The sequence below is a fragment of the Chiloscyllium plagiosum genome, unplaced genomic scaffold (genome assembly GCF_037043375.1).
Source record: "Chiloscyllium plagiosum isolate Xiang-an unplaced genomic scaffold, Cpla_swu_hap1 HiC_scaffold_37, whole genome shotgun sequence".
In the NCBI taxonomy this organism is placed as follows: domain Eukaryota; kingdom Metazoa; phylum Chordata; class Chondrichthyes; order Orectolobiformes; family Hemiscylliidae; genus Chiloscyllium; species Chiloscyllium plagiosum.
Window position 1 is genome coordinate 19,582,299 of NW_028270175.1, and position 13,426 is coordinate 19,595,724.

General features: G+C 43.4%; 1 long non-coding RNA gene across 1 annotated transcript in view; it reads left to right on the forward strand.

Moving 5' to 3' along the window:
- Window positions 1-12,623, forward strand: part of LOC148139773 (uncharacterized) — a 52,882-nt gene extending 40,259 nt beyond the window's left edge. The window contains exons 3-4 of the long non-coding RNA XR_015753525.1: window positions 4,596-4,733; window positions 11,955-12,623. This is a non-coding gene — a long non-coding RNA (uncharacterized LOC148139773). The remainder of the gene's footprint in view (window positions 1-4,595; window positions 4,734-11,954) is intronic.
- The last annotated feature ends 803 nt before the right edge of the window (window positions 12,624-13,426 follow it).

The following is a 13,426-nucleotide window of genomic DNA, read 5'->3' on the forward strand; positions in this document are numbered from 1 at the left end:
GGGTGGTGGTGAGAAGGGCACTACCTGTGCGACCCTTCATGTATGCCTGGACTCTCTGCACCACCACATGCTGCCCTTGAAGCAGCTGTGAGGAGGGGGAGGGGAGCCTGTTACACATCTCCTTCTGGAATGTTCCTTTGCAAAGGAATTCTGGAGGAAGATGCAGTGGCTTTTGTTGAGGTTTGTCCTGAGCAGCTCAGTGACACAGGACTCTGTGCTCTACGGTCTGTTCCCTGGGACACACATTGAGACAGACATTATTTGCACCTGGAGGACCCTCAACTCAGTGATAGATGCTCAGTGGTCTGCCCGAAACTTGTCGGTCTTCCAGAGCAAGGAGGTTGACCTTGACCAAGTGTAATATACTGGAGCATTCCAACATCCCGGACTATATACTGAGAGAAACACTAAAGCTTGGGGCAGCTACTGCCAAGGCGCAGTGGGGAAAGACCACCATTTAAGGTCTTTCTGCTGAAGTTAAATGGGGGGGGGGGGGGGTCTGTTCAGTTATCAGACGCTCCCTGTGCCTCTGAAGAGTTTTTTCCGAAACGTCGATTTTCCTGCTCCTTGGATGCTGCCTGACCTGTTGTGCTTTTCCAGCAACACTCTATTCTTGACTCTAATCTGTAGTACCCACTTTCACCTATATGTATATACAGTCTTGTACAAGTAACAAATGCCTTGGGGTTTTTTTGATGGATAGAGTTAAACTCCAATGTTTGTTTGTTTATTCGTATGCCACTGTATAGAACTGAATTGCTTTAGTGATTATGGATGGGTATAAAGAATTTTTTATGAATAAAGTATATTTTTAAAATTTAAGTAAAACCTGGAAGTGCATTGGAATACTTGAGTCTAGGTATAACAAAGGGATGCTTACCCATTGTAATTGAGTATCAATTTGAATTATGTATTTAAGTCTTTCGAAGGTGGCTTGAACCCATAATTCTTTCCTCATTGAACTACGACCGTAAAACATTATTATCCCTTAACTGTCTAACTTTAGTTTGAAGGTTAGACTCCATTGTTCAGATCCACCTCCGATGAGGAGATCGTTTCTGTATCTACCCCAACAACTCGTTTAATCGCGCTGAATGTTCACAGAAAAGGTTAAAAACAATCTTCGATATAAAATCAAGGAGAGGGAAGAAAAAGTCAATGGTTGATGGGGTAAGATCTCAAGCTGAAGATAAGGGAGCTGATTTGTTCCCATGAGATACAAACAGCAGCTTTTTAGTTGAGGAGTGGTAATTTAGTTTAAAATTTTCTTCTGATTTACTTTAATCTCACCAGACTTTCATTGCTTTCCCCCTCGTGACTATGATAACCCCCCCCCCCAGAAGGTAAGTGATACTCGGCTGATTGTATTTAAAAGCAATCGCCAAAATCAAAAATATTTGAAAATGTATTTCATGGTAATAATGTCATATTTTATGGTGTGATAAAGGTACTGAGACACAAGCTGGATGCCTTAATTTGTATAGAAATTGTAATCATTTGTTCAACCCAAGGTGAAAATTGCATTTTTTAATTTAAATTGTATCTTCCATGATAGGCTATTATCTAGTAAAATTGTCTCCTTGTTCTTGGCCCATACAGTGAATTCACGGCTGTTAAGGTGTCGCTTATATTCATAAAAGGTTGCATTGCGTGCGTGTGTTTTTTAAAAGCTGTCCTTTCTTCGTAGAAAATTGTACAAAGAAGAGAAGAAGTCATTTAAATGTTTTCTTCTTGTTAATTAGTCAGGGTTTAGGGAGACTGAGCACACAATATTCAGGCAGCAGCAGAAGCTCTTTTATCTTTTCTCATTCGGAGTTTTTCTCTCAGCTTGTGGAAGCCAAACTGGATTTTAACCCTTGGCTGCCCAATGCTTCTCTCGTTTCCTTTTGTATCTGGTCTCTAAAATGTACCAGTAACCAGACACCTCTTCCCCTCCTCACGTTCGGTGTACGGCCCAGTAAAGCAGGCTTCAATAATGTGGTCATAGAATTGGTTACTATCTCGCTCTCATTTGCTTGAGGTATTGCTGTGACAGCACAAGGTAAAACATCATAGAATCACAGAAGAATTATGGTGTGGAAGGAGGCCATTCAGCCCATTGTACCAGCACTGGCTCGTTCAATGAGCATCATTACCTAGTGCTAATCTCCTGCTTTTTCCCCATACCCTTGCATATTATTTTCATATAAATAATCATCCAACGTCCACTTGAATACCTCAAGTGAACCTGCCTCCATCACATTTCCAAGCAGTGCATTCCATCCCCTAATTGTTTGAAAAAGATTTCCCTCAGTTCACCTTTGCTTTTTTTGCAGATGGTTGTAATTCTATACCTCCTTGTTCTTGAACCTGTTTATACAGCCTGCTCATGATTTTGAAAATCTCTCTTAGATTTCCTTTCTTTCTGGAGAGCAGTCAGAACTTCTTCAATCTAGCCTCAGAACTGATGTTCCTCATCCTTGGAACCATTTCACATCCTTCCTGTGAACACAATGCAATGATGGGAAATTACTGTCTGTTACAAAGAAAATAGAATTGCCAGAGTGAGAAATGGTGATGGCCTGAAGGCACAGTGAATGAAAGCTCCATGCCATCTTGGCCACAGGGACAGCCACTTGTTACAGCAAATACGTTAGATCAATTAATGTAGTTTAGTGCAGTACATCAGAGGAAACAAATAAGAGAGAATTGGAATAAAGAGAAAGACTTGCATTTACATAGCATTTCAAAGTGCTCCAGGGAAGTATTTTGATATATGGTTGTAAAGTAGAAAATGCAGCAGCTAATTTTTATAGAGTCATGCAGCACTGAAGCAGACCCTTCAGTCTAACCAGTCCATGCTGACCATTATCCCAAACTAAGCGAGTCACACCTGCCTACTCTTGGCCTAACTCTTGGCCTAAATCCCTCCAAACATTTTTATTCATGGATTTATCCAAATATCTTTTAACCATTGTAGCTGTACCTGCATCCACCACTTCCTCTGGAAGTTCATTCCACACCCGAATCACTCCCTGTAAAAATGTTGCCCCTCATGCCTTTCTAAAGTTTTTCTCCTCTCACCGTAAAAAATATTCCCCCCTGTCTTGAAATCCTCTCCCGAGCTCCCACAAGCAAAAGGAAGGGAGGGGATAACCTGATTTAGGTCTTGGATGAAGGTTAAATAATGGCCTAAGGACACCTCCAGCAGAACTCCCCTGGTCTCCTGCAAATAGTGTCATGGGATACTTTACGTTGACCTGAAAGGGCAAACAGGGCTTTGGTTTAAGGTTTCATCTGAAACACCATGTCCCCATAAGTGCAACCTTCCCTCGGTACTAAACCAGAAATATACACCAGGATTCTGTGCTCCAAAACTGGGAACTTTGAGGTGAGTGATAGACGTCCCAAACCCTGACCACCATCTACAAGGCAAAAGCCAACAGTGTGACAAAAATACCCTGCACCTACCTGGATGGGTGCAACTCCAACAACACTCAAGAAGCTCAGCATCATCAAGAGAAAGTAGGCACTTGATTTTCATCCTATTATGGAATAAAGAGTTAACATGCCTTTGTTCTATGAGAACCTACACAGCATTTACAAAAACAGCTATGTCAAGTGATCAGATGAAGCTGGAGACTGAGCCTGTATGTTTCCAGACGTTGCCTTGCTTACCATGCCTTGTAAATAGTTATGTTCAATAAAACCTGAAAATGTCCACTCACCAGCATAAAGACTGCATCTTACTAAATGGTGGTGACCTGATTCAGAGGCAGATGGCAAAGTTGTCTATTTATTTCTCAGAGTGAAGCCCATCTGCAGAATTGTGTTCTGGGCAAAGCGCAACGCCAAGCCAGCAATCTGACCCTGGAAGAGAAACTGAGTAGGGGGTGACAGGAAGCAGTGAGGGCCCAAATGGACACAGACCAGTGCAGAGGGAAAGTCCACGCAAAAGCTGGTTTTTAAAACAAATGCAGAGAATATTCAAGGAAAGAAGAAAAAAATTAATGAGTAAGGCATTACAGTAAATCAGAGTTACTTACAGGAATAGGGAAGAAATTAACATTCAGAACATAACCAAAGTATGAAAAAAAGTGTGCTGTTGATACCATTAAGGAACCAGGTTGTCAGTCCAGCCAGTTTAACAGACGGTTATAGAGTGCCAATGGAGAGGGACCATGGCACAGTTTACAGAAGCAGCACAGTAAATTAAACATGGGCCACAGCAGACTGTGGGTCTCAGCAACAGGGATAAATCCTTACTGGGGTTTTGCTGGGCCCACTGCAAGGTTTCAGTTCGTCTGAATGCACAGCCATGCAAGGCAGATTCTGGTATTCAGAAATCATGGTCAATGGCAAGAGGAGTGATCTTAAATTGGATAAAAGACGGATGTCTTCATCGTTTTGGAGGCCAAAAGAAACTTAAGGTAAAAAAATCTTAGACTACCCTCTATTCAAAATAAGAGCACAGGTGTTATTAAAATAAGAATGCAGATTCATGTGATAATTTCCACAATGGAAGAGAGATTGCCAAACCTTGCACATTATTCCTAATGATTATGCTACTTATTAAGTCAATCTAATGTGTATCTTTAAAATTGTTTTGTTTTCAGATGTTGAGCACACCAAAGATAACACACGCATCGATAAATCCCCAGGACCTGATCAGGTGTACCCGAGAACTCTGTGGGAAGCTAGAGAAGTGCTTGCTGGGCCTCTTGCTGAGATATTTGTATCATCGATAGTCACAGGTGAGGTGCCGGAAGACTGGAGATTGGCAAACGTGGTGCCACTGTTTAAGAAGTGCGGTAAAGACAAGCCAGGGAACTATAGACCGGTGAGCCTGACCTCAGTGGTGGGCAAGTTGTTGGAGGGAATCCTGAGGGACAGGATGTACATGCATTTGGAAAGGCAAGGACTGATTCGGGATAGTCAACATGGCTTTGTGCGTGGGAAATCATGTCTCACAAACTTGATTGACTTTTTTGAAGAAGTAACAAAGAAGATTGATGAGGGCAGAGCAGTAGATGTGATCTATATGGACTTTAGTAAGGCGTTCGACAAGGTTCCCCATGGGAGACTGATTAGCAAGGTTAGATCACATGGAATACATGGAGAGTTAGCCATTTGGATATAGAACTGGCTCAAAGGTAGAAGACAGAGGATGGTGGTAGAGGGTTGCTTTTCAGACTGGAGGCCTGTGACCAGTGAAGTGCCACAAGGATCGGTGCTGGGTCCTCTACTTTTTGTCATTTACATAAATGACTTGGATGCGAGCATAAGAGGTACAGTTAGTAAGTTTGCAGATGACACCAAAATTGGAGGTGTAGTGGACAGCGAAGAGGGTTACCTCAGATTACAACAGGATCTTGACCAAATGGGCCAATGGGCTGAGAAGTGCAGGTGGAGTTTAATTCAGATAAATGCGAGGTGCTGCATTTTGGGAAAGCAAATCTTAGCAGGACTTATACACTTAATGGTAAGGTCCTAGGGAGTGTTGCTGAACAAAGAGACCTTGGAGTGCAGGGTTCATAGCTCCTTGAAAGTGGAGTCACAGGTAGATAGGATAGGATAGTGAAGAAGATGTTTGGTATGCTTTCTCTTATTGGTCAGAGTATTGAGTCCAGGAGTTGGGAGGTCATGTTGTGGCTGTACAGGACATTGGTTAGGCCACTGTTGGAATATTGTGTGCAATTCTGGTCTCCTTCCTATCGGAAAGATGTTGTGAAACTTGAAAGGGTTCAGAAAATATTTACAAGGATGTTGCCAGGGTTGGAGGATTTGAGCTATAGGGAGAGGCTGAACAGGCTGGGGCTGTTTTCCTTGGAGCGTCGGAGGCTGAGGGGTGACGTTATAGAGGTTTACAAAATTCTGAGGGGCATGGATAGGATAAATAGGCAAAGTCTTTTCCCTGGGGTCGGGGAGTCCAGAACTAGAGGGCATAGGTTTAGGGTGAAGGGAAAAGATATAAAAGAGACCTAAGGGACAACTTTTTCATGCAGAGACTGGTATGTGTATGGAATGAGCTGCCAGAGGATGTGGTGGAGGCTGGTACAATTGCAACATTTAAGAGGCATTTGGATGGGTATATGAATAGGAAGGGTTTGGAGGGATATGGTCCGGGTGCTGGCAGGTGGGACTAGATTGGATTGGGATATCTGATCGGCATGGACGGGTTGGACTGAAGGGTCTGTTTCCATGCTGTACATCTCTATGACTCTATGAAAAAGCATTATACAGCCAGCAAAGAAATGGGGGTGATGGGGTTAGACAGAAATCTTCAGTTATTCAAAAAATGGTCTCAGAGCTCCAGTGCTGATTCATTAAGCTTCACGTAAGGTGGAGGATGCTGTACCTGCATTAGCAGAAGCCAAATATATGCAATGCATCTTTAGAATCACACACATCTTGAACTTGACAATTCACAGAAAAAAAGTTCAAACCTCAGAAATGGATCATTAAGTGGAAGTCCAACAACTACAAACAGTTAATAGATGTTATCCAGGGAAAAGGATATGCTTTAATCCAAGTGCCAATGGTCAACATTCAGGAATCAATGAGCTGCATTACTAGTAGCTGGAGTGTACGAATGTGTCTCATTAACATGCCATGTGCTCACTGGAGAGTGTTCCCTCAACAACTGGGTAGCAGCAAGAGAGATAATATTGACAGAGGAAAATGGCTGTCTTTCACAGAAATGTTCAGAATTCCAAAATCACCGGGAGCCATTACATGAAGAAAATTTTCACATGCAACAGGTGATGATGTTGTGGTCTTAAAAGGACAGTCTTTAAAGTAAAAGCAAAAGTCTTCTTTTAAGTTTACAGTGGAGTATTTGGGAGAAGAGGGTGATTATGAGCAGTTTAAGGATGATCGCTTGAAAGAAAGGTTTACAAGTATGCAACAAACCAAACCAAATTGCTGCCTGGTCCAGTACAAGAACATTTTATGGATCCTAATTCTGATCCTTCATTAACAACAATACACTTTTACTTCCCAATGGAGTTCTAGAAATGTTTTTATTCTGTAGCGAAGCTGCCATCTAACTCCACTATCCTAGATAATGAAAGAGACTCCACGCTTCCTATATGCCATCCAAGAGAGCTGAGAATGCTCTCGGAGACCAGTGTCTCAATCTAAATTGAATGGTGCACGAAGTAGGTGGAATAAAAATTTAATCGTTCTTGGTTAAATATAAATATTAAAGGGGATATTATAAAATAAATTGGAGACAGTAAATGTTTAATCATGGGGACTTGGCAAGATGGTGGCGATGCTGTGGGACTGCTGTGGACAGCTCTGCCTAACAGCCAAGGCGTACTGGTGTTTTTTGCCATTCCTGGCCAATTTATGCAGTGGAATTATTAGTTTAAAACCTTACAGAACACATATTTGTTAATATTTGGGAGTGGGAAGGATGCCAAAGGGAAAAGGAGCAAGCAAACAGCAGCAGGGAGGACACTTCCCTGCAGCACCAGGCATACCAGAGACTGCAGCAACAGCAGCCTCTCCTGAACTCCCCCCCCCCGGGGACCTGACAGACTCACAGTAATTGGCTGCAGCGATGGAGAGACTTACCTTGAAAGTTGGGGCTGCAACTGAGGAGATCCGTGGGGAGATTTGTGCCCAGGTCCAACCTATCGCATCCATGCTGCAGAAGCATGAGCAGGAGATGCAGGGCCTCGGGGAGAGGCTGGAAGAGATGGAGGGTTGAGCTAAGGCCTCGAAAGCTGCGACGGAGTCCTCATCCAGTCAGATCCAGGTGCTAGAGTGAGGGGTGCGGGCCTTGCGAAATCATATCGACGACCTCAAAAATCGAGGTCGGAGGATAAATCTCCGAATTGTGGGGCTCCCTGAAGGTGAGGAAGGTGAGCAGCCAGTCAGCTTCTTTGAAAGCTGGCTGCCGAAGTTTTTGGGCCTTCACATGGAGTCCAGCAGGCCGCAGATTGAAAGGGCTTATCAGGTTACAGTGCACAGGTCAGGGCCGGTGCAGCGCCCCTGCTCGGTCCTAGTGCACTTCCATTCATATAAGGACAAGCAAAATGTCATAGAAGCTTCCAGATTACTGGGAAATGATCCTCAGGCACTGCTGTACAAGGGGTCAAAAATCATGTTTTTCCAGGATTTCTTTGCAGCTGTAATTCGAAAGAGGAAGTCCTTCGATGAAGTTAAAAAGAGGCTGAGGAATCTGGGTATCCAGTACTCCATGAGATACCCCACAGTGCTTCGTTTCAGCCACAAGGACTCAGTTTGTACATTTGACTCGGCGGATAAGGCTAAAAACTTCCTAGACACTTTAAAATAGACGGATTGGCCTGAAGAATATGGTTAATGTTTGTTCTCTTTTCCTTCTTTCCCCATGTTTTCCCTTCCCGTTTTTTATTCCTTTCTTTCTCCCTAATAATTTCTTTTTTTTTGGAAACGTGGCAAAATTCCTTGGAATCAGTTATTCCTCTTTTTTGATAACTGGATTTTCTGATGGGATATTTTGTGGATGTTCTTTGTTGTCTCTCCCCCCTTTTTTGTTTGTTTGTTCTGTTTCTCTTTTAGTCACAAGTCGGGGTGACATGAAGCCAGGGATGGGTGGAGTGCTCATCCTGACTTGGTCTTTTTTGTGTTGATTTAAGGATCATCTCCTTGTTTTTTTTCTGGCCTAAGGCTGGGGCACAGTCCGGGTTTGAAGGAACTGTGAAGGAGGGGATGGGTAGGGTGAGTGCCCCCTATGGGCAGGGGGAAGAGCCTTCCATTCAAAGTTTTATAGTTGGTTTTCTTTATGGTTTTTTGGTAGTAATAGTTGTTTATAGTTATGATAGAGTAGTTTTTGTATATATAGTTCTTCGACTCTATGAGTCTTTATTTACTTGTACTTGGCACTTTGTAAGCAGGGTTCTCCCTCTGAGGGGTTCAAGGATATCTGAAAGGGGATATGGCTAAGTGTCTTATTAAATGGTGCACCTGGAACATTAAAGGAAGTCATTCGCCTGTTAAAAGGAAAAAAGTGCTTTCTAGCCTGAAGAAGGAAAGGTTTGATATTGCTTTGTTGCAGGAAACCCATCTTGATGATGGAGAACATCTGAAATTACAACAGGGGGGTTGTGACCAGGTATTCTTTTCATCCTTTACTCCTAAGAGTAGGGGTGTGGCGGTACTTATTCAGAAAAGTCTTCCGTTCACATTATTAGAGCAGGTGAAAGGTGAGCAGGGACGGTTTGTGATACTTAAAGCCCTGATACATGGGGAAGAATATGGCATTTTAAATGTCTACTGTCCTCCGGCGCATCCCCTCAAATATTTGATTTGTGCTTTCTCTAAGTTGAGTGCTTTTGGAACACAGCACATTATTATAGGGGGGGATTTTAATTATCTTTTGGATCCAACAGTGGACAGGATGCCTTGTGGGCCCCAACTATTTCTACACAGCCAAGCAGGTGGTTGACTTATGCGAGGAGTTGGGGCTGGTGTATATTTGGAGATGTCTTCACCCTACCGGTAGGGACTTCACCTTTTTTGCAAACTCACATAAATGTCACACGAGGATTGACCTCTTTCTGGCTCCCTCGGCCCTTCTGGATTGGATTATGGGTTATAAAATTGGGAATATAGCTATCTCCGATCAGGCGGCGGTATATTTGGAGGTTAAGGCCAAGAGTGAAGGGCTAGGTTTGCGGCATTGGCATTTGGACCCTTTTCTCCTTAAGGATTCCAAATTTGTGGAATACCTTTTGAAGGAGTTTCAGGAATTCTTGACTATCAATTCAGGCATGGCTAGTAGTCCGTCCATGCTATGGGAGACCGCTAAGGCCTTTGCTAGGGGATTAGCTATTTCCTATTTGGCTAGCCGGAAACGACAGAAGGAGGAACAGCAGCGTCTACTTGAGACGTGGTTGATAGCTGCCGAGGCAGCACATTTTGCGCGGCCTTCGGTGACTAAGCTACAGTGGATCATGGCTGTCCGGGCTGCCTTGAATTCAATACTGGCACAAAACGCAAAGAAATAACTTGCTTTGCTAGACAAAGGCTGTTCAAATATGGGGATAGGCCAGGAAAGTATTTAGCGTACCTGACTAGGAAAAAGTGTGCTCCCAAATCCATCACTGCAATCAGAGACAGAGCCGGGGTCCTTACATACGATGCTAAAAAGATTAACGAGGCTTTTCGGAGCTTTTACTCTGAATTGTATCGGTCTGAAGGTTGCGAAGACAGGAGGGCTAAAATGGAGACCTTTTTTAAGAACCTGGACCTCCCAGAGGTAACCTTGGAACAGGCCTCTCTCCTTAATGCTCCCTTGACAGTTCAGGAAATACAGGAGACAGCTAGGCCACTTCAGAGTGGGAAAGCGCCTGGCCCTGATGGTCTTCCGGGTGAGATTTATAAGGAGTTTATAGGGATTCTGTCAGGGCTGATGTTGGAGATGTACCATCACTCCGATATGCATGAATGCCTACCAATATCTTTGAGAGAAGCTAATATTTCCCTAATTCTTAAGAAGGGGAAGGTTCCTGAGGATTGTGCCTCATACAGGCCCATCTCTCTATTAAATTCAGATTTCAAGATTCTGTCGAAGATCCTGGCGCTGAGATTGGAAAAGGTGTTGCCCATGTTGTTAAAGAGGACCAGTCAGGCTTTATAAGGGGCTGTAGGTCCTCTAATAATATTAGAAGGTTGCTGAATATGGTCTAAGTTTGTCAGCAACCATCGATTCAGGGGTTGGTGATTTCCTTAAATGCAGAGAAAGCATTTGACCGGGTGGAATGGCCGTATCCTTTTTATGTCTTAGAACAGTTTGGGTTGGGTGGAGTCTTTGCTAGGTGGGTGGAGGTTTTATATCGCCACCCTCTGGCCGCAGTCATCACCAACGGGGTGAGGTCTGGGAATTTTACGATTGGTAGGGGTAGTTGGCAAGGCTGCCCCCTCTCACCGTTGTTGTTTACGTTGGTGATAGAGCCGCTGGCAGAGGCCATTCGTCAGAACATCCACATAACCGTTCTGGAAGTGGGATCGAGGGGACACAAGGTTACACTGTATGCGGATAATGTCCTTCTGTTTTTATTGAACCCGATGACCTCTGTACCCCATTTGATGCAACGTATCAATTCATTTGGGGCTATTTCAAGATATAAGATTAACCTTGCAAAATCAGATGCTCTGCCTTTGGGAAACCTTAAGGATGTGCCAGAAGTTGAAGATGGCTCTAAGTTCCCTTTTAAGTGGTCACGGGCAGGGTTCTGGTACCTAGGTATTTTTATTCCCCTCAAGTTTGATCTGTTATTTCGGACTAACTTTGCTCACTTGCTCGACAATATTAGGTGAGATCTCCAGAGATGGGAGGTTCTTCCAATTTCATGGCTGGGCCGAATATCTCTCATTAAGATGAATGTTCTTCCTCGTTTGCTTTATCCCATGTGTATGCTCCCGATAATGTTTCCCAGGTCAACGCTGCAGAAGCTTATGGGGTGATTTGGTTCCTTTGTCTGGCATCATGGGCGGCCCCTCATCAAACTTACTAAATTGCAGTTGCCTGAAGGAGGGGGAGGAGTTGATTTCCCGGACATTAGGAGATATCAACTGAGTTCCCTGCTGTCCTTTGTCTGCAATTGGGTAGGTAATGATCCAACCTCAATATGGCTGGATATTGAGGCTTCCCAGGCAAAGTGCCCTCTTATTAACCTGTTGTTCATGGATAAGGTGAGGACAGTTATGTACCATTGCTGGAACCCCATTGGCATTAGTACAGATAAGGCTTGGAGGGCGATGCGTCAGAGTGAGGGTTGTTTATCCAAGACTTCGCCACACACACCTATAGTTGGCATGCCTGGGTTCCGACCAGGGATGATGGACTCAGGGTTCAAACTATGGGCAGCGAGAGGAGTTTCTAGTTTGGGAGACTTGTTGAGGGAGAGGTTATGATGTCTTTTGAGCAACTGAGCCGCAAATACGGGTTGCCCAGCAGAGACCTTTTCCGTTCTTTTCAGGTTCGGGATTTCATCCAGAAGAAGACTACGCTTCTCACTAAGCCCTGCAAGCCCCACACAGAGAGGTTGTTGCTACGTTCCTTAAGCACCCTTTCGGTTAGTGCCCTCTATTGCCTGCTGGGTGGCAGGGCTTGGCAGGATATTAACCGGTTATGTGAGGTCTGGGAGCAAGAACTAGGAGTGGAGATCTCTTCTGAAACATGGGAGAACATATGGGAGAATGCTCGAAAGATCTTAATCTGTAACAGCACATGCGCTACACTGTTAAAAGTTCTGCACAGGGCACCAGACCGTCTGGCAAAGTTGTAATAAGGGGCATCTTCAGTGTGCCCCAAATGTAAAATAAGTGTAGGTACTCTTACCCATTGCTTCTGGACATACTACAGGCTCCGTGTTTACTGGAGCGCTGTGGCGGGAGAGATAGGGAGGGTATTGAGGACTGAAGTCAAAGTAGACCCAATATCTCTCCTCTTAGGTCTATCGAACTTATCATCTTCAGACAGGCATGGGAAGAAACTATTTAATGTTCTTGCATACTGTGCATGGAAGAATATTCTGATGAACTGGGTGTCTGAGAACCCGCCGGGCTGGCTGGGATGGCAGAAATTAATTATGGAGCACATTCCCTTGGACTTTTTTTACAAACATGGTGCACCACACAACAGACCACTTTAATAAGACATGGCAGCCCTACTTGGGTTATTTGGATATAGATTTGTCAGTTATCTTAACTAGGGCGTTTGTTTAACCAGGATGGTTAGATTTGTCGAGTCCTGGGCCCTGGAGGGGGTCTCCTGAGTTAATGCGGGTATATACACAATGCTCCCCTTCCTTTGTTTGGGAGCTTTACGCCGAGCATAGCTGTTCTGTATTTTGTGATTTTTTTTAACTTTTCTTTATTTTATTTTTGATCCATTAGTTATTTACTTATTTATTGGTGTTGCTTTGCAGTGTTAGGGTTTGTTTTGTATTATAGGGTTGGTTAGTAGTTAGTAGACAGTAGTTGTATTGTAATTTGTGTTTTTTTTCTTTTTCTTATATTGATATTTGTTATTGATTGTATTTTTCAATACTTTTATATGTTTGTAAAGTTAAAAAAATTTGCTAATAAATATATTTACCAAAAATAAGTTTAATCATACATTAGGTCTAAAAATAGCTACTGAACTGTGCAAAAGGAGCTCTGACATAGTGATGTAAGATCACTTGGAATTGGAACGTGTCTGTAAGGTTCCGGAGAACTGTACTTTCTAACTATGTCTTGTAAGTAGTTATGTTTTATATAGTCTGTTAATGCTCACTCACAAGAATATATACCTCATCTGGCAACTTTGAAGCTGTTCACCAGTGATGCACAGTAGCAACAGTATGTACCGAGTATAAGATTCATTGTGGAGAAAGTGAGGACTGCAGATGCTGGAGATCAGAGCTGAAAATGTGTTGCTGGAAAAGCGCAACAGGTCAGGCAGCAT